This window comes from Podarcis liolepis, assembly GCF_965112155.1.
Source record: "Podarcis liolepis genome assembly, chromosome: 1".
NCBI classification, from domain to species: domain Eukaryota; kingdom Metazoa; phylum Chordata; class Lepidosauria; order Squamata; family Lacertidae; genus Podarcis; species Podarcis liolepis.
In genome coordinates, this window is record NC_139554.1 from 30,807,677 (window position 1) to 30,826,749 (window position 19,073).

The window sequence follows — 19,073 nt, forward strand, 5'->3', positions numbered from 1 at the left end:
TCTTTTTCTTTTCTTTTGCAGTCCTCATTCAATAAATCAAGCTGTGTGAAGTTCCTTCCTGTCTGAAGATAGGGCAGAGAGACTCTTACAATGAGCTTACAATGCCATTGATGTCTTGCAAAAATAAGACACACATTTGCAGGCAGTAATTAGCCCTTCTGTGGCACCAGAACGAGCAGCCTCTGAGCATACCCAGAGTGCCCTGCAAAAAGAGATATGCAGTTGTCAGAGAAATTATAAAGTTGCCTGCATGTTGCAGGAGAAGAAAGCTTCTGGATGAACACTGAGTGCAATGTACGTAACTAACTGAGACTTCACAGTTCACTTGCAGAGAGGGGGAACGGACTGCAGTTGGTGTTGAAAAGGGAGGGGACAAATAAACTAATGTGCACTAGCCACAGAGAGCCACATATGGACAGATGGAAATGATTTCACAATTGCTCATGCTGTCGGCATAGCTTTCAGGTATGGAACCTTGAAAAACAATGTCTACAAAAGCACCATTAGAAAAACTCAAACTGGGATGTTTCAGAGGCTGAAGTGTGCATACAACCATAGAGATAATGCTACACCATAGGTAAAGCAAACCAAGGAAGTGAGGGGAAATTGCACAGAAGAAAGGAAGATAGGTAGGAGATCTGGATTGTTCATCAGTGCCATAGATGGGTTACCTTGGCCATCTTTCCCAGGGAAACTGCTATAGAATTTTACAACACAAATAGTTTAACACGTTGAGTGGGATCCAACGTAGTCATCCCATGAAAGGAAGGATCTTCTGTTCACAGAAAGGGAGTTGCAACTCTTCTTCCCTTCAAAGAAACTCCGTCCATGAATGAAGTACTCCCTGTTCAGATTTCCATCTGTAATTATTAAAGGCAGATTATCTGATTTACGCAGAACAAAAAGGTATACCCATTTAATTTCTCTCTGGCTTCAAATTACTAATGGAAAAGGAGATTTCTTAGATGAAGAATTGGCAGTGTTAATATAAGATAAATCCCCAGGAAGAAGAAGAATCACACCTCAATCCAAAACAACGTCTGTTTGGAAGGAAATCCCATTGAATTTGATGTTACTATCTTGGAAGCATGTCTTTTTGGCATTCAGCAATGGATTTCCCTTTTCTCAGTTTAATTCTTTCAATTTCACCAAACAAACTGTAAGTTTTAAAACACCATCTAACAAGAGCTTTGCCATTTCGGAAGCGTACAAAGAACACATTGATGAGTGTCTGCGTCGCCACGAGTGCTCCTTTCCCTCCCTTCATCTCCGTTCTGCAGCTTGCAACCCTGGAGTCCCCACCTGTCTCCCCATCTCTCTTGGACATGACATGTTTCATTCTGGGCTCCTCAATCTTCCCTATTAGGAGAGATTGCAGGTTCAGGGGACAGACATAGGCACCTGTCACAGCTGCTGCATATCACCTCTCAACCAAGCAATGGCCTCATCTTCTTCAATCTATCACCCCTGCTTCCTGCCACGCTCACTCTCATCAAAACGCTGTGAGGTTCCCCCGAGAGCCCCCAAAGATCTGCAAACAGCCCAGTCTTCTTTGCTCTTAGATTGATCCTCTCCAGCCTTGTGGCAGGCTGGATAGATTGATGATGATTGCGAGGGATTCAAATGGCGACCAAAGAAATTGCTGACTAGGTGGCACAAAAGATGGCGGCGCCGGGGGTTTTCACGACGATGACAAGATAACAAAGTTATCTACACAGGAAAGAACTTCCTAGAAAATCCCTTATAAAACTTGCTTCCTTAGCAAGATCACTTTCTTAAAGCACTTAAATAAGATGCTGACTGCAGGGACAGAAAATGCTATTTTAGCACTTTTGATTTCTCTATAGAGCTCTAAGGCCTGCAAACCTATAAGGCCAAACCATCTCGGCCCCTTATAGATCAAAGAGCTGACAGGAACTAGGTCAGACTGGCCATCTGCATGGGTGGTATCCTAACACAAGGATAGCCCAGGAAAAATATTACCTGCATTTTATTTTATTTTTATTTTTAGGAGTAGGGAATACCCCCTGCATTTCTTTCTGGTTAAGTGATATAGAATCAATCTAAATCAGTGCCCAGAAATCAGCCACGTGGACTCAAATGCGGCAAATGTTGAGTTAAGATGGCTTGACTATTCCATTTACATATCACAAATTAGACCATGATGCATTCTGTAACCCCAAATGAGGTTCGCTTCTCAGTGACCTGTAGGTTGACTGTTCATCCTTATTTCTTTGTGGAAAGGTTACACAACTTCAGCTGTTTATCAAAGAATAGTTCTGATTTGTTTCTGGGGCAGTTAGGCAACATTGGCTATTTATTGAGCAATAATACTGATTTGTTTAGCCATCATGACTAGCCCTGTCCTCCATTAATTCGCTTAATCCCCTCTTAAAGCCATTTAAGATAATGGCCATTGCTACATCTTGCAACAGCAGAATTATGTGCCGTGCAATGAAGTTCTTTTGTCCACCCTGAATGACATCAAGTACAGAATTAGGAGGGAGGGATAAAATAAAACTAAACTCTGGACACTTTTTCCACATCATGTATTATAAACCTTTATCAGGATCTCCTTGGTTATTTTGTCATTGCTCCCTAAACTGAAAAGGAAAAAAACATTTCCTGGGGAACTGCCTGGTCATTTTGGTTGCTGCTTTTTGCATCTTTCCAGTCCCACAATATCCTTTTTGAGAGAGGGCAACCTGAGCCAAATATAGGATACCTAATGTGGCATATGGACATTATACTTGCAGTTTTAATTTTAATCCCTTTTTAAATAATCCGTTGCCTGCACAATGAGTTAATGTCTTAATTGAACTATCCATCACGATCCTGAACTCATTTGCCTGCTGTTGCTGCCCCATCAGTGAGAAGTTAGGAAATTTTGTTTCAACTTTATCTTTATTTGCATTGCCATTTTTGCTGCCCAGTTACAGATTTGGAGAAATCTTTTTGAAGCTCTTAACAGTTTTCACCATCCTGAATAAATGGTTGTTTCCTGCAAGCTTGGCTGCCCCTCTGCTGACCCCTAAAACTTGGGCAAGCCCCTGGCTCCCTCCCTGTATGTCTTCATTTCATATTCTTGAAAGTAAAGAGTCAACTAAGGGTCAAAGACTTTTGCAGTATATTTCTGGAAACCTTTTTTTTTTTTACAGTGACAGTAACAAAGTCACCTGTCTGCAGGTAATGGGGGCGGGAGAGATAACAATTAGCATTGCTAATTGGCCTCCCTTAAAAAAAAAAAAGCTGATTCCACATATTTCTCAGAAAACTCAACAAAAGTTCTGAACTCTCCCTCTCACTAGATAAGTGCTTTTTTATTGTAGCTGTAAAACAGGGGAGTGCACAGCCCCAAAATTGTGCAGGCATGCAGGTGGGTGAGTTGTATTTTTCATCATTAATCATGTCACAGAAAATAATAACAATGAATGAGCAATTGCACATCCCCAAATACAAAACGTTGTGCTTTGAGAGGTGGGAAAATGCTGTGTCCCTCCACAACCTTGAAGGAAACATGCAACAAATGAGAAACAAAAGATGCATTTATCGTACATGAAACTGTGCAAAAAGGCCCTCCTTCACTTCAGGTGCTGCGGAAGTTATGGAGCAATTGCAAGCCGTGATGCGGGGCATTCCCTGTCAGTTTGCATCTAGGGGAGCACTGAACCACAGAAATACAGACCTCTGTAGGTGAGTTGGGTTTGTGCTCTCCAGAAAGCTGCGAGATGTCAAGTGCCCAATGAAGAAATTATTGAGAGCAAGTGTGTTTCTCTCCTCTTGCCCTCCAGACAAGAACTCATTGGTAGAGAGAGACCTCTAGTGATTGCTGGAGGGAGCCCGAGTTCCTCTACAAAGCTGTACGGTTCAGAAAGCAGCTTTAGCACTGTAACTGCGGATCCGTTCTGAAGTATTTCAAAATTTCTTTGACATAGCATGCCAGATTCTGAAGAAGGAGCTCACACACACACGCTATCTACTATGAATTTGTTAGTCTATGTATCATAAAGTAAATGTGCCTATTTTATTCTCCCATGTGTTAGATGGTCATGAAGTGAGAGCTCTTTCAGACAACCTGTTTATTGATCATTCATCCTGATTTGCTTGCACAAAGCTTATGTGGCGGTTAGACTATGTTCCGTCTTTACTGAGCATTCATTCTTCTTTGTTTGACGGGGTGGTTATTTGGCAATGAGCATTCATCATGATTTGCTGGTGCTGTGTTTATAAGTCTTCCCATTAATCATTCATTCATTCCACACTTTTGAATACAATTCCCCATCACTTTCCTAACTGCAAAAAGTGAGGGGGTTTTTTTGGAGGGGGGTGGATTTGTTTCGCAAGGGAGACAGATTGCTTTATTCCACTTCAATTGTGCAAACCTAAATTTCTGGTATGTGCTTGATTCCGTCCCGGAGGCATCTTGCTACTCTCCTCTTCAGGTTACAGTCTTATGCAAACTGCATTAGTATTTCCATGTAAACATGTGCATTGGATTGGGCTTTTGTGTGTGAAATGTATGAAGATTGTCGTGTTTAATAAGCATTTGAAATGTGAGTTTTTTGTTCATTGCATATGCAGTGGTAATGACTAACCGAGTGAGAATGTGATGTAATAGATTATGACCAAGGAGACCCAGATTCAAATCCCAACTCAGCCATAAAGCTCACTGAGTTGGTCACCCTGTCCTGACTTCACAGGATTGTTATGAGAATAAAATGGGAGGGAAGGCGGATATGGAGCTGTGAGCTTCTTGTGTTGGCTAGTAGCAACACCTAATCTAGTTCTCTAGCACATATTCACAGTGTGAAATAGGGGTGGGAGTATCTGCCAATTGATTATCTGTTTCTCATTTTTCCAGTGGTAAATTCACTTCCTCACATTTTGCAGCATTTTCCTTTTTTATTTATATTGTTTTTAAAAAATCTTTGTGAAAATTCACCCGCATTTTAGCGGCAATTTCTCCGAATAAACACATATTTAAATGGAGTTTTGACTAATGTACACATTCTCTGCAAGCAATTTCCATCAGTATAATGCATTTTTGTATGTTATTCTCACTAGTATCTTCACTTTTGTGCACACTTCCCCCTAATATTTGCATTTGCGTGAAAAAGTTTGGTTTGGAGAACTTCATTGCAAAATTTGAACAAATGCAAATTTTGAAGGATGGTTTTGTTTCACTTCTTACACTGTTTTGGAAAGCGTGTGTTTGACAGAGCCAGCTTTTTATGCATACTGAATTGACTATCTCCCCCAATCCTAGTGTGAAATAAGCAGGTTGACCAGAATCTACAGGTGAGGTTCACAAAGTCTCCTAAATGCAATTGACCTGCGTGTAGGAAATCTGCAGCATTCAGCGTGGTCCTTAGTCACCTGAGCGCTCAGCAGCTCCCTAAGCACCTTCTGTCTTTCCAGTCTGCTTTCCTGCATCCCAGCCTGCAAATGAATCAGACAGAAAGAGCTGATCTACCTCCTCCCTACCGTCTCTTATTCCCAAATTAGCCCAAACCCCACTGAACCCCAGATGGGGATGAGGCAAAGGATTTCTGCCTGGGCTCCCATTATTGTGGGAGAATGTTTTATTTTCTTAAGGGGAATGAAGAGTAATTGGGGGGGGGGGAGCAGTAGAAATGCAACGCAGCATGTGTACCAGCAGCCAGGCGGATGTCCTTGTCCTGCAAGGTTATGGATCTATTCTAGCTTGATTTAAAAAAAAAAAATCCCTTATGGAAGCTGGGGATTCATAAAACAAATAAGAGCCAGGCATCTTGCAGCAACTGCCCATAGTGTGGGAAGGAAATGGGTCATAGTGGAAGAAGTGTTAGCAAGCGACAGAGGTTATCAAAGAGGTGCATCTTGGGAAAGGAGAACACTGTGAGCGAAAGAAGGAGATGGCCCTCAAAATCTAAACAGCTACTTTCTGCTCTTCTGTTTATGAGGGCCAAACTGCATGGGTCACAGGATCACCTGATATCTTTTACTTTCACTAAACTCCGCTGTGGGAGGGGACCCTTTTTGTGCCTCCTCTGCTTCTGGGAGACAAGTGAAGAAAAGAGTTTGTAGTAACAGGAGGGGGAAGCACCCGTCACTCTTCACCAGCCAGATTCACCTCTGCCTCTTGGCCTCCCTCGTCCCCTGCTTCAGCTTCTGCCTCTGCCTCCAGTAACTTCTCTCTGCCACAGACTCTCCCAGCTCTCTAAGCCCAGTTACCCCTTCAGCTGCTGACACTTCCTCTTCCCAGTCTTTTCCCTCTTCTCTCTTTGACCACTCATGGTTGCCCCACCACCACTCCCTGGGCTCTGAACTTCCCGACATATGATAAATATTTACCTCACTTGAAGCCACAGTTGTGATAGGTACAAAATCATCTTCCTACCCCTGGCCCCATGAGTGGTCCAAGTTTCATTTCCAGGGATGCTATGGGATGTGAAGACTGCAAAGCAACATAATGACCCCCCCACCCATTCCCAATTCTATGCCTTCCCCCCACCCCCACCCCAAAAAATCTCCTTGTATTCCTCTCCCCTGCAGACTGGCAGGCATTTTGCCTGTAAACAAACAGAAGCAAATAAACCCAAAACCCGCCTGAAAGCTCCATATTACTGTATTTGTTTTGCTCTCGAAGTACATTTGCTCACTCCTTGGCTGCAGCCCATTGGTCAGCTGTTCACTTAACAGTTTATTTATCTGGTGCAAAAGTTTGAGCCCTTCCCTTCCCCCATCTCCACCCACCATCTGGCCATTGGTTTGGAAATCTGTTCCACTTGACCTCTAGCTGACCAAAGCTTCTCTGTTTCGACTGTCCTGCCATGGGCTCCTCTAGGCGTTCCCAGCTCAGCTCTGGCAGTTTTAGCTGAATATGCAAATATTCCCCCAGCCAGCTGGTGTCTGCCTCCCAGAAACACATGTTCACAAGCCCAGTGGACTGTTGAGGAAAGGAGGGAGCAAATCTCTGCACCCAGGCCTGCGGGCTGCAGAGAGAAAGTGACTTTAGCAAGGAATTATACAGCAAACAGATGGGAGGAAGAGAGCTACGGGATCGGGAGAAACAGGCCAGATTGTCTGTGTATATGTACGTACGCGCTGTATACATATATTTGCCTGTGCGTGCTTGTTAATACATTTATTATAGTTTTGCTAGGCCTTCTCCCACCTGTGTTCAAACTGGGAAGTGTGCACCTCTATGAGGATACTTAGAATGAGGCTGTTTAATGACGCAAGAGTCTAGAAGGCTATAAATCTATTCGACAATAAGGACAGACCACCATCACAGCGTACACAGTTCACGTATTTCCAAAAACGGTAAGAAAGCCGTTTGACATACGTTGTTCTTTCAGAACTTATTAGGTTTAGCACTGCTGCTTCTCTAAGATTCTTGGGAGGTTTGGAGGTGCTGTGTTTTAAAATGCAAGGCTTTCCCTTAAAGAAAGAACTATTTGATAGCCATAGCACGTGATTCTCTTGATATTAAAGTATGACCACCAGCTACATATAACTAATACAAACATATCAGTGTGGGTTGTGTTTTTTTAACCTGTTAAACATCATGGCTCCCTCCCCCCGCCCCCCAATGCTGGGACTTACAATAAAACGATCCCTAGGCCAAAGTGCTTTAAATGGATGTTGAGGATGTGACCATGAGGGTCACAGTGTTCTTTGTGTCATTTGGCCTTGCATAGGTTTTGGATTTTTTAAGACCTAGAAGGCATGGAAGAATGAGCTGCAGTGGCGTAGCGTGGGTTGTCAGCACCCGGGGCAAGGCAAGTAATTTGCGCCCCCTAACCCGTGGATTTGCGCCCCCTAACCCTAACCCCCAGATGTTGCGCCCGGTGTGGCCGGCCCCCCCTGCACCCTCCACGCTACGCCACTGATGAGCTGGTGTAGAGCCATGAAGCAGGATGAGGCGGCTTTAATTCTTTGCCATCACCACTATGTTCATGATCAGAATCAGATACCATCACACCTGCAATTTGCAACAGGATGAAAGCCTTCATTGGCACCAATCACACAAGGCCAAACACCACAAATAATATGACAGCTAATGTTGCCCTTGCCCACACACACCAGGTTGCCCCTCCCCTTTCAAAGAATTACGTAATTTGAAAATCTAACTACAATAATAATTTTAAGAACCTAAATATTACCTACATCTTTGTTAGAAAGTGAAGGAAAATCTAACAGGACCACATTGTCCATAGAAAGGTCACATCGACGCCATACATTTAAAGCAAATGACTTCCCCCAAAGAATCCTGGGAATTGTCGTTTGCTAAGGATGCTGGGAGTTGTGGTTCTGCGAGGGGCAAACTACAGTTCCTAGGATTCTTTGGGGGAAGCGATGTGCTTTAAATATATGGTGTGGATTTGACCAAAGTCAAGGCAAGGACAAAGATCTGACAGCCCTGAACTTTTTATAAAAGTCATCCCAAGGGAAAAACTTCATTTTGAAGTAGTTTGACATCACATATTTATAAAATCCTTTAGGCACTCCAGTCTAAACATTGCCTTATTAATATGCAGCCTTAATACTGAGAGGGCCAGGGATGGGAAGAGAAAGCTGGGGATCTTATTAACATTAGTCAGCAGCATATGGCTGTCAGTCCTGGCTCATGCTATGGAGAGCCAGTAGCCTACATTGTGGTGCATAAGATTGCTAAGGTTGGAGTGATCAAAGTTAAAATCCTATTCAACCATGGCCATGATGCTCACTGAGTGATATTAGACAAGTCCCTTACGTTTCAGCCTAACCTGCCCCACAAGATTGCTTTGAAAATTGGGAGGGTAAGGAGCTAATACCTTGTCCTAAGCTGTTTGGAAGAAGAGTGGGTGTGATTTTTATCAATTTCAGGTGTCTCTGGCCAAGACAACTCAGATTTAGTTCAAAGGGAAGTTAGAGAACAGGTGGTCATAGTTTCAATATACTGAGAAGACAAAGTTGAGAGGCTATGGCTAGAACATGTGAAATATGCAAGTTTATAAACCAAAACAGATACATAATTAATTAATACACTGAATATTCCATACAAGCATAGTTTCTTCAGGTTTTTAAAGGGGAAGAAAGCCTGAGCTTCCCTATATAGCCATCACTGAAAAACTGAAGATAATTCCACCTTCCCTTCCCAGCCCAGTCTTGACAGCAGCAGTATGGTCCTTTAAGCACAGCCCTTTGGGCTTAATGTTAATTTGGTTGGCATGTTCAGATGCAGCCAACAGATGCTGTTTTTCTTCCTGGCTGCAGGCAAGAACTATGAAATCAAGAATCACTAACCATCTCTTCAAGAAGGGAAACGAGAAAGGCAGGTTAAATAGGGTAAAAAGGGACGCTCTAGTTCGAGGGATGAGAAGATGTACCGCCCTTGTGCAGGATGATGACATCGACAGATTCAACTGATAAAGAAAGGTTTGATAACGAACAAATACACAAATATAAAGCACAGTAGGCCTACTTGGTCAGTACATAGTACCAGAAGTTCCATCATATCCTGAACCTTCCCTGTTTCTCTGGAGGCTAACAGATGTACCTGGGAGATGGACTTACTTAAACCATCTGGGGACAGATGGTGTAGGCTTGCCTAGTTCAGATTTTCTCGGACTTTGGCACAGCAAGCTTCCCTTAATTATGAGGGAAATAAAAAATGTTGTAGTTTATGGATTTGCCCCACCTTTAAAATCTTGTATTTTATAATTAGAGTCTTCTTCGAAAAGATGGAGGGCAAAATGAACAGATTGAAGAAAGAAAGAAAGAGAGAGAGAGAGAGAGAGAGAGAGAGAGAAAATGCACTAGAGACTCTAGGAAAGAAGATGGACAGGGAGGTCAAAGCAGCTATTTTATTTATTTAGTTATGCATCATGCCTTTTATTCCTTTAGGGTGTCACTGAGATTTGCCGCCTGAGTGGTCTTGGGAAGCAGCAAAAGTGCTGATCGGGCTGTGGAGGAGGATGGAAACTGCCCCACGCCCCCAATGTGGATTGTCCACATTTGCAGGTCTCCACTGTGCAAGGTACACTGGCCGAGCAGCCAATCACAGTGGATATATGTTATGGATGGGATCCAAACATGCTCTGTCAGTTCACACGTCACATGTCAGTTATACCAGGTATGAGGCAGGAGCAAGTATTTCCCTCCTAGCAGGTGGCAGAACTCATATCTCCATTTCAACTTGAGGAATATATGGAAGGATGTGCTCCAGGTTCATGCTATGACTGGGGGGTTGTTTAAAAGAGTTGGGATTGCTAATTGGCACTGATATCAACCTGACTGGCGATTCATTTCTCAAATGCAAAGTGCCAGGGACCCAATCTTTCCATCAATTTCAGTTTGGGGAGACATGCATTCTGTGCATGCTCAGATGTACTCAAACTTCATTCTTACTGAGATCAATGTTGGATCGCTGGGTTATAATCTAAAGCACACGGCTTCTCCCAAAGATTCGTGGGAACTGTAGTTCACCCCTTACAGATCATAGCACCCACAATAAACCACAATTCCCAATATTCCTTTTCTTGTGTGTGGTGGGTGATGTGCTTTAAATCTGTGGTCGCTCACCTCCCCCTGCTACGACCACCACTTTGTGCTAAACCTAATGACAAATTCACTGCAGCTTCTTCCCGGGGTGCAGACTGCCCCGTTTTGAAACTCGGATTCAAAGAGGGCCCTTGTGTTTTTGCAGTGACTCCTCAGTGCAAACTAGGGAGAGGCGGGAGCAACAAAACAGCATCAGCTCCAGGGGAAAGGAGCCACAAAAAGCGACGGGAGAGAGAGAAAGAAAGAAAGAAAAAGAGGAAGAGAGGAGGAGAGCGCGTTTCAACTGGAGTTTCAATGCAAGCCGGAGTCGTTACCAGCTGGCATGGCCTCTGCTCCAAAGCACCAGCCAGACCCAGCGGGGCCGGGGCCCACTTGCGGGTTCAGTCAGCCTAGACCCGCGGAAGCTGACTCGGAGAGCCGCAGAAAGGCGGACCGGCCGCCCCTCACCGGGGGAGCCCAGCCTCCGTCCTTTGGCGCCGGCAGATGCAAGGCCGGTCCCGCCCCGCACTTGAAAGGCGGCTTCTCTTTCAGGCCTCCCTCCTCTCCGCCGACAGGGCTGAGCGGCAGCGGGAGGCGGGGAGCGGCTGGCTGGGCTGCCTCGTCTCGTGTCTCGGCTCTCCCTTTGTGCGTACCTCCCGGAACGATTATTAAACGCAAATTACAAAAAGAGGTGACCCAAGCGATCTTTATTTCTTCTTTCAACAAGTGCTGCCTGGAGGGTCCTGATTCCCAATTCTGTTTCAATTACCGCTTGCCATTTTTTATCCGCCCCGCCCCACCCAAACACAAAGTGACTCGTGCCTGCAATTACCAGCCCCCGAAAAAGCAGAGCAGAGCCTGCCTGCCTGCAAACTTTTTTCCTTCTGCATTGGCTGGGGGATTGAAGGCCTCAGTCGGTGAGCAATGGCAGCCCTGCAGTCGGCGATGTGCGGCACAGGCTCCTCATCCCCGCCCGCCTCTCGGCCTTCATCGCTGCTCCTGGGCTCCTTTGCGCTCAGGTAAGAGCCAGGTACACGCGTCAGGATAGTCCTGGGGATACTTCTCTGCCCATAAACTCATCACAAACCCCTACAGGAATCCATGACCGGCAATCATGTACTTTGAAAATATAGCTGTTTTCTCAGGCCTGACATTTTTGCAGGCACTGAAGGGCCCCTCCAAACAACCTTTTCATTACATTTGCACAATAATTTCTGCTCAGGATGTTATCAGGGCAGTCATACACGATCCAGCTTTCAATACTGTTCGCACCAGCAAACGTTTTGGGTTGGTCATTTCCAACTGGTGCATATCCCCGTAACTACCAACGGAAATGCCACAACTTTATCCTGCAAAATGTTCCTGTTTGTTGTGCAAATAGCCCCTCTGAACAGCACACGCACCCAATGCGCATTTAAAGCATGTGACTTCCCTGGAAAGACTCCTGGAAGCCGTGTTTGTTAAGGATACTTGGAATTGTAGTTCTTTGAGGGGGGAAATACGGTTTGCAGGATTCTTTGAGGGAAGTAATGTCCTTTAAGGGTGGCTGCACACTGCATGGTGACGTGCATTCTGTGCTGGATGCAGGCATGTCTTTTGGGGGGTGCCATGCACATAACATCATCCCCATGTTGTTGCCGTCCCACAATATTTGTCAATTTAAAGCAGGTTCTGCTGGGACGGTTATAATCCATTTTGTCCTGAGAATGCTTGCTGCCTTCATTTGTAAATCTAGAGCGCTTTCTCAAGTCATCTCTTATTGGAGCAGGCCTACAGACATCGCTACTCTCCTCTTGCCATGTTTATCTTGCCTGTGAATGAAATAGGCAAAATAGGAAGCAGTACAGTAATTCAAATGCCTCTCTGTGTGTGTATATATATATATATATATATATATATATATATCCTCTGTATATCAGTATATGTTGGCTAGCAGCCATTTTATTGTGTGTTCACCATCACAACAATCCTGGTGGATAGGTCACGACTGTTCCCATTTTACAGATGAGGAACCGAAGTGGTGACAGATCACAACCTGCTCAAGGCCGCACAAGGAGAGTTCAACGCTCAGGTGAGATTCATTGCACCCCGTCTGGATTCTCACTACTTCCTTCCTTTTGTGTTGACGGATGTGAAGTTGAAGGGGTTGTGGCGCTGCAACTTGGCACGTTTCAAAGCTGCTGTTTAATTGCTTTTACCACAAAGTCTGCTGTTGAGTATGCAATAATCAAGGGTTCACCTAGACAGCCATTTTATCATCTACTACCAATAGTCTCAAACTGTGTGTGTATGTGTTAGTATCTTGTTAGGGCACATAAGGAGAACAAAAAAACCATACTCCATGTGAAAATGACCATAAGATTGGGACTCTCCCTACCAAAATCAAGAGGTATGCCAGCATTGTGAGATCTGAAATATTCGTATGTGCTACAGTGTTTTTGAATACAGTGGTACCTCAGGTTACATACGCTTCCGGTTACAGACTTCGCTAACCCAGAAATATTACCTCGGGTTAAGAACTTTGCTTCAGGATGAGAACAGAAATCGTGCGGCAGCAGCGGGAGACCCCATTAGCTAAAGTGGTGCTTCAGGTTAAGAACAGTTTCAGGTTAAGAACGGACCTCTGAAACGAATTAAGTACTTAACCCGAGGTACCACTGTAAAAGGATTACCCCTCACAACCACAGCAATATCTTTAATAACCTTCCAAGCAATATATATATATATATATTAAGAACATTTTGTATCTTTATTTTTAGAAATCAAGCCACTGAAAGCCAGTGTTGCTTCGGTCTGGTCAGACCAGGAGTAGAAGAAGCTCCTGCCCCACCCACATCGCACCAAGCTTTTGGTAAGAATTCTCTTATTTTGTTCAGTCATTGGAGTTATACAGGCTGCGTATACACTATACCTTGAAAACACATTTGAAGCATGTTTCCCTCCTCAAAGAATGGTAGGCACTGCAGTTTACTCCTCACAGAGCTACAATTCCCAGCACTCCTTCACAAACTACAGGGCCCATAATTCTTTGAGGAGGGAAATGAGCTACGTGTGTGCTTTAAGCAGGTACTTAGGAGAGTGCCAGTGGCACCCACAGGTGTAGAATACAGTTACCTTTAAACTTGAACCACAAATCTACTCTGATGAAGGGAAGCAGCAAAAGAACCAAGTTAAAAAACAAAAAACAAATTTAGGCTAAAATCCCAAAACTGTTCAATTCAGAACATCTGTATTATATTTGCAGGACATCCCTAGCAATTGAAAAGTACGTAGTGGTAGTGTTGCTTGAAAGTCCCACATTAATTACTTTTCCTATTGTAACTGAACAGCTAAATCCTCTGTTCCACCAGTGTCAGGCAAATACCCTTGTGCAGCGTTTAGGAAGGAAGGAAGGAAGGGGTATTGCAAAGGGCAGGGCTGGAACAAGCACTGGCTCCCAGGCAGGCACCACTTGTGTCCTTCCTTCTGCTTGCTTCAGGAACCTAAGCGAGCTACAACGCCCTCCACCAGCACCGCCATGACCACTGGGCTCCCGGCTTGAGGAAGGTGAGCAGGGGGAAATTTACAGCCCTGGTTATTGAGTGGTGCGTGAGCTGTTTGTCACACTGAGCCCTGGCACCTTGTCCTACCTGTGTTGTGCGTATTTTATTGGTGTTGAGCAGAACGGAGGCAAGAGCAGAGGGGAGTCTGGGAGGAAAGCCACTCATGTGAAAAATGAACCGAGCCAAACAGGATTGAGAAAGAGAGACATGTAGGGGAAGCGGGTGAAAGGGCCAGATTATAAAACACAAGACAAATGTCCTCCCTGGCAGCAGAGTTAGGCAGAGGAAAGGCTGGGGAGAGAGAATAGAGATGCTGCCTTGTAATGCTCCCACAAAAGGCACTCTTCACAAAGCCAGAAGTAGGGGGTTGGGGAGCCATAGGAGAGCCACATGGAAAATGCCCCAGGGGGACTAGTCTGCTGGGATTTTGCACAAAAAGGCCCTTGCCCGTGATCACCTGGGAGCCTTCTCCCTCCACCACTAACACCAAAGCAGAGGAGGGATAGCAGAAGGTCTGTTTTGAATTTCACATGCTTTCCATCTCCCTGAATGCTAAACTTTCAAGGCAGGAGGAAAAAAGCAAGGGAGGGGAGGGAGAGAGAACACAACAAAATAAGCCTTGCTTTGTTGGCGAGGCCGATCCCAAGATTTCCTGTTAGGAACAAGAAAGGAAAGAGAGAGGAAGGGAGGAAGAGAAGGAAAGAAAGGGAGCTAGACAGAGGGGTTTGCTTTGTGCTTGCAACAAGCCACTAAAGGTGCATTTTTAATTAAATTTATACAAAATGTGTCAGTTTTATCTCTGTGTTTCAAACCTGACTCTTTTCTATCAAAGTAAAGTATTGATCTTCATTGCCCCGAAGCTACCCGACTGAATTAAACAGAATAAATAGAAGGAGGACTGCAAGGGCTTAGAAACAACTGCAGAGAGAGAGAGAGAGGCGCATGTTTTAATGGCTCGGCAGTCATTTGCTGCAATTAAAAAACAAAACCATTTAGAGGGGGCTGTTAACACCTTGAAGTCTGAAAAATCCTCACTTCAAAAAAAAAGCCCCAAAACAGCTCCCAGGCAAAACATTTTAATTGCCATAAATACTTCCAACCTCAGCCACGCACTGGTGCATATGCGCAAGGCAGAAGCAGAACAAGGGGATTGAAGCAAGGGAGAGAGATGGGCCCAGAGATCTGCAGAACCAACAGGAAGGGGGGGGGGAAATCATTTGTCTGATATGGTATAGACAGAACAAAGGTGCCCAATAATAGATGACAAACACACGTATACAAAAGACTTGGTGATCAGACTGCAATGTGGACAGATGTCATATGCTTAAGTGCTGAACGTAGAAGTATTCAGGAACAGAACAATATATAAACCCACACGCATTCTGATGCACAGAGGTCTCCAATCTCTGCCGTAGTCATTCACCGTAATTTAGCATCGATTCACACCTGCCTGTGCCTTACTCCGTGATTTAGCATTCAGTAGCTGGCAGATGAATGTGTGAACTGTGCCCACGGGCAACATTTTTTGGTGTTAAGGGATATGAAAACTTAGTTTGTAGTACAAGTCATCAGTTTTGCTGTTTAGGGGGCAAAGTGGGGGTCGAGCACAGTTCCCTCCCCCTGTGCATGTGCCAGAGCCAAACCACATAAGACAGGAGATCTGGAATCAGGTCTAGTGACACTTACTTAACGTTAAATAAACTTTTAAACTCAGGTTTTTATAGATGTCATAGTGTTAGAGACAAGTGTATCTTCTCCTTCTGCCTCTTCACCCGCTGCCCCCATTTTCCAGATCTAAAGCTGGTATTAGCCCTGCTATAGATACCTGCCAGTATTTATATATCATATATAATATATATATATATATATATATATATATATATATATATATATATATATATATGCAGGTTTTGGTGTCTTCGGGTGTCTTCCCGTGTAAGAGTTGGGGTGTCTAGGCGACGTTTCGACGAGGTCTCACTCGTCATCTTCAGGCTGGTGCTTTAGGCTTCTTGTTACTGGAACAGAGCAGGATCTCAGTGTTTGAGTTCCTATAAATACTGTTGAGGGGGTGTGGTGTATAGGCTCCGACGTTCTGGGCAGAGAGGAAGTTCCCAGGTTAGTGTGCCTTTTCTTCTTTTGTTCCTTAATTACTTGAGGGATATCTTGAGTGATTTCTTGAGTGATATTCTGAGTACCACTTAGGAGGGTCATTAAGTGTGGATTAGTTGCTAAAGCTTTCGTGTCTTGACCTCTTGAGCTTGTGAAGAGTTTTTCTGAGAAGATGGCTGTACTGCACTTAGTTGTGCTCTGGCTTGGCTTCGTGTATAGGGGCGAGCTGTGGTTTTGTGCCCTGTGCCAGCCAGATCTGTGTAGGGATTGCAGGGGGGTGCAGCATCCGGAGGTGCCACTATGGTTTGGCTACTGGATGGTGTCTGTAATTTATCTGTGGAGAGGGTCTGGGTTTGGGTCTGGTGTGGTTGATTGGTGATGGCGTTCTGTGTGCCTCTGGTTCTGGTGTCGGTTTTTGTGGGGAGGGCTAATTTCCAGATGTCTGGCAGGCGGGACGTGTCGTCACGCTTGTTCATGTTGTGAGGGTGTTTCTCTATCTCGATGGCTTCCATGATTATTCTCTTGTGGTGATGTTCCATGTTAAAGAGCAATTTGGAATCTGCAAAATTAATTTCGTGTCCTGTTTCTTTCATGTGTTGGAAAAGAGAGGAAGTTTTTTCTTCTTTTTTGACGGCATTCTTGTGTTCTGCGATACGTGCATTTATTCGTCTGTTTGTTTGTCCAATGTACGTGGCTGGGCAGACTTTGCAGGGTATTTCATAGACCCCTTGGTTTTCCAACTGGATTTTATCTTTGGGGTTTCTGAGGATATTGGCTATTTTTTGGTTGGTGCAAAAGGCTGTTTTGATATTGTGTTTATGGAGGATTTTGCTAATTTTATCTGTAGTGCCCTTGATATAAGGAAGGAGGGCCATGCCATTGTTTTCTTCTGTGTCTTGGTTTTTGGGGGGTGTTTCTTTTTGGATTAGCTTCGTAACCCTGTTTTGCTGGTATCCATTGGCGATTAACACATTTGAGAGATTCTGTAACTCAGTTGTCAAGTGGTCTTTGTCAGCCAGGCGTTTGGTTCTGGAGATGAGAGTCTTGGCTACGGAGTTTATTTGTGCAGGGTGGTGGTGTGATTGTGCATGTAAGTAGCGGTTGGTGTGTGTTTTTTTCCGGTAGATAGTGTGTCCTAGGGAGCCATCAGGTTTTTTGTAGATTAGGACGTCAAGGAAGGGAAGTTGGTTGTTGGCTTCTATTTCCATAGTGAATTGTATTTTGGGGTGTAGGCTGTTGAGATGTGTGAGGAAGCTATCTAGTTTTTCTTTCCCGTGTGGCCAAATTACAAAGGTGTCGTCAACATATCTGAGCCAAAGTTTGGGTTTGTGTTCTGACTTGTCTAAAGCATTGGTTTCAAAGTGTTCCATGTACAAATTTGCGATGACCGGTGAGAGGGGTGATCCCATAGGTGCTCCTTCTATCTGTTTGTATCTTTGTCCATTGTGGATGAAGTACGTGTTGGTTAGGCAGTGGTTGGTCAGGTCCAGGATGTATTCGGGGGGATTGTATTTGTTTTGAATGGCTGTCAAGGCTTCATTAATGGGCACTTGTGTGAAGAGAGATACAACATCGAAGCTCACAAGTAGGTCATCGGGATGTAGGTTTTGCTTCTTTATTGTTTCTATGAACTGGAAGGAGTTAGTAACGTGTGAAGCGATGGATTCTGCATAGGGCTGAAGTTGCTTAGCGAGAAATTTAGCGAGATTTTGTAGAGGTGAGCCTATGGAGCTGACTATTGGTCTGAGTGGTGTTCCTTCTTTGTGTATCTTGGGGAGACCGTAGAGTTTGGGGCATCTGGATGATTTTTCTCTGGGGATGATTCTTAGCTGGATTTCTTCACTGATAGGAGAGGCTTTTATTTTGGATTTGGTGGTTTTTTCCAGATAGGTGGTGGGATCTGTTTTTATAGGTTGGTAGGTAGGGTCTTGGAGTAGATTTGATAGTTTTGCTTGGTAGTCCGATGTGTTCATCACAACAGTGGCATTACCTTTGTCTGCTGGGAGAATGATTATGTTGTTGTCTTTCCTCAGGTTGGTGAGTGCTTTCTGTTCTTCTTTGTGTAAATTGCTTCTGGGTGGTTTGCTGGCGCAGAGGATGTTGGTGACTTCAAGTCTGATTTTATTGGCTTCATCTGGGTTGATTTTGGTTAGGCTAGCTTCGACTCCGCATATGATGTTTTCCGTGGGGATGCGTCTCGGGGCGACTGCAAAGTTGAAACCTTTGGAGAGTACTTTGGTTTCAGTTGAGGTGAGGATCCTGTCTGATATGTTATGTACTGTTTGTTTCATGGGTTGTTGTGGAGGGTGGCTGGGCTTCTGGCGTTTCTCTAGTTTGTGGAGTTTGTTGGTGTGTCTGTCTGTCTTATGTGAGGTCTCAGTTTCAGCTCTCCAGACGGCTAGTTGTTTGCATTTGTCCCAGAGTGCAGGGTGGATTTTGTTACAGAGTTTGAGGTGAAGAGTGAGCAGATCTTTGTTGGTTTGGTTTAGTAGGTATCTTTTCTTATGTATTTCGTTTCTGATTAGGGATAGTTCAGTTCGTTTCAGGATCCTTTCGGTAGCTGGGGTTTTAGAAACCCCAAAGATAAAATCCAGTTGGAAAACCAAGGGGTCTATGAAATACCCTGCAAAGTCTGCCCAGCCACGTACATTGGACAAACAAACAGACGAATAAATGCACGTATCGCTGGGGTTTTTATCCTTTCGGTAGCTGGGGTTTTGGGGTTTTAGAAACCCCAAAGATAAAATCCAGTTGGAAAACCAAGGGGTCTATGAAATACCCTGCAAAGTCTGCCCAGCCACGTACATTGGACAAACAAACAGACGAATAAATGCACGTATCGCAGAACACAAGAATGCCGTCAAAAAAGAAGAAAAAACTTCCTCTCTTTTCCAACACATGAAAGAAACAGGACAC

The 19,073-nt window shown here is 44.3% G+C and overlaps 2 long non-coding RNA genes across 4 annotated transcripts in view; one reads left to right on the forward strand and one right to left on the reverse strand.

The window, feature by feature from the left end:
• On the reverse strand, positions 1 to 8,713 carry LOC310707270. Its single transcript, XR_014526411.1, has 3 exons — positions 8,152 to 8,713; positions 5,377 to 5,439; positions 1 to 202 (listed from the first exon to the last, which is right to left on the reverse strand). It is a non-coding gene; the product is annotated as an uncharacterized lncRNA (long non-coding RNA).
• LOC310707192 overlaps positions 6,766 to 19,073 on the forward strand; it is a 22,241-nt gene continuing 9,933 nt past the window's right edge. Inside the window, exons 1-5 of one of the 3 annotated variants that reach the window (XR_014526382.1) lie at positions 6,766 to 7,075; positions 10,673 to 11,525; positions 12,511 to 12,577; positions 13,266 to 13,357; positions 13,857 to 14,052. This is a non-coding gene — a long non-coding RNA (uncharacterized lncRNA). Of the gene's footprint in view, positions 7,076 to 9,719; positions 11,526 to 12,510; positions 12,578 to 13,265; positions 13,358 to 13,856; positions 14,053 to 19,073 lie in introns of those variants that run through there. The other 2 variants (XR_014526383.1, XR_014526384.1) reach the window with 2 other exon arrangements.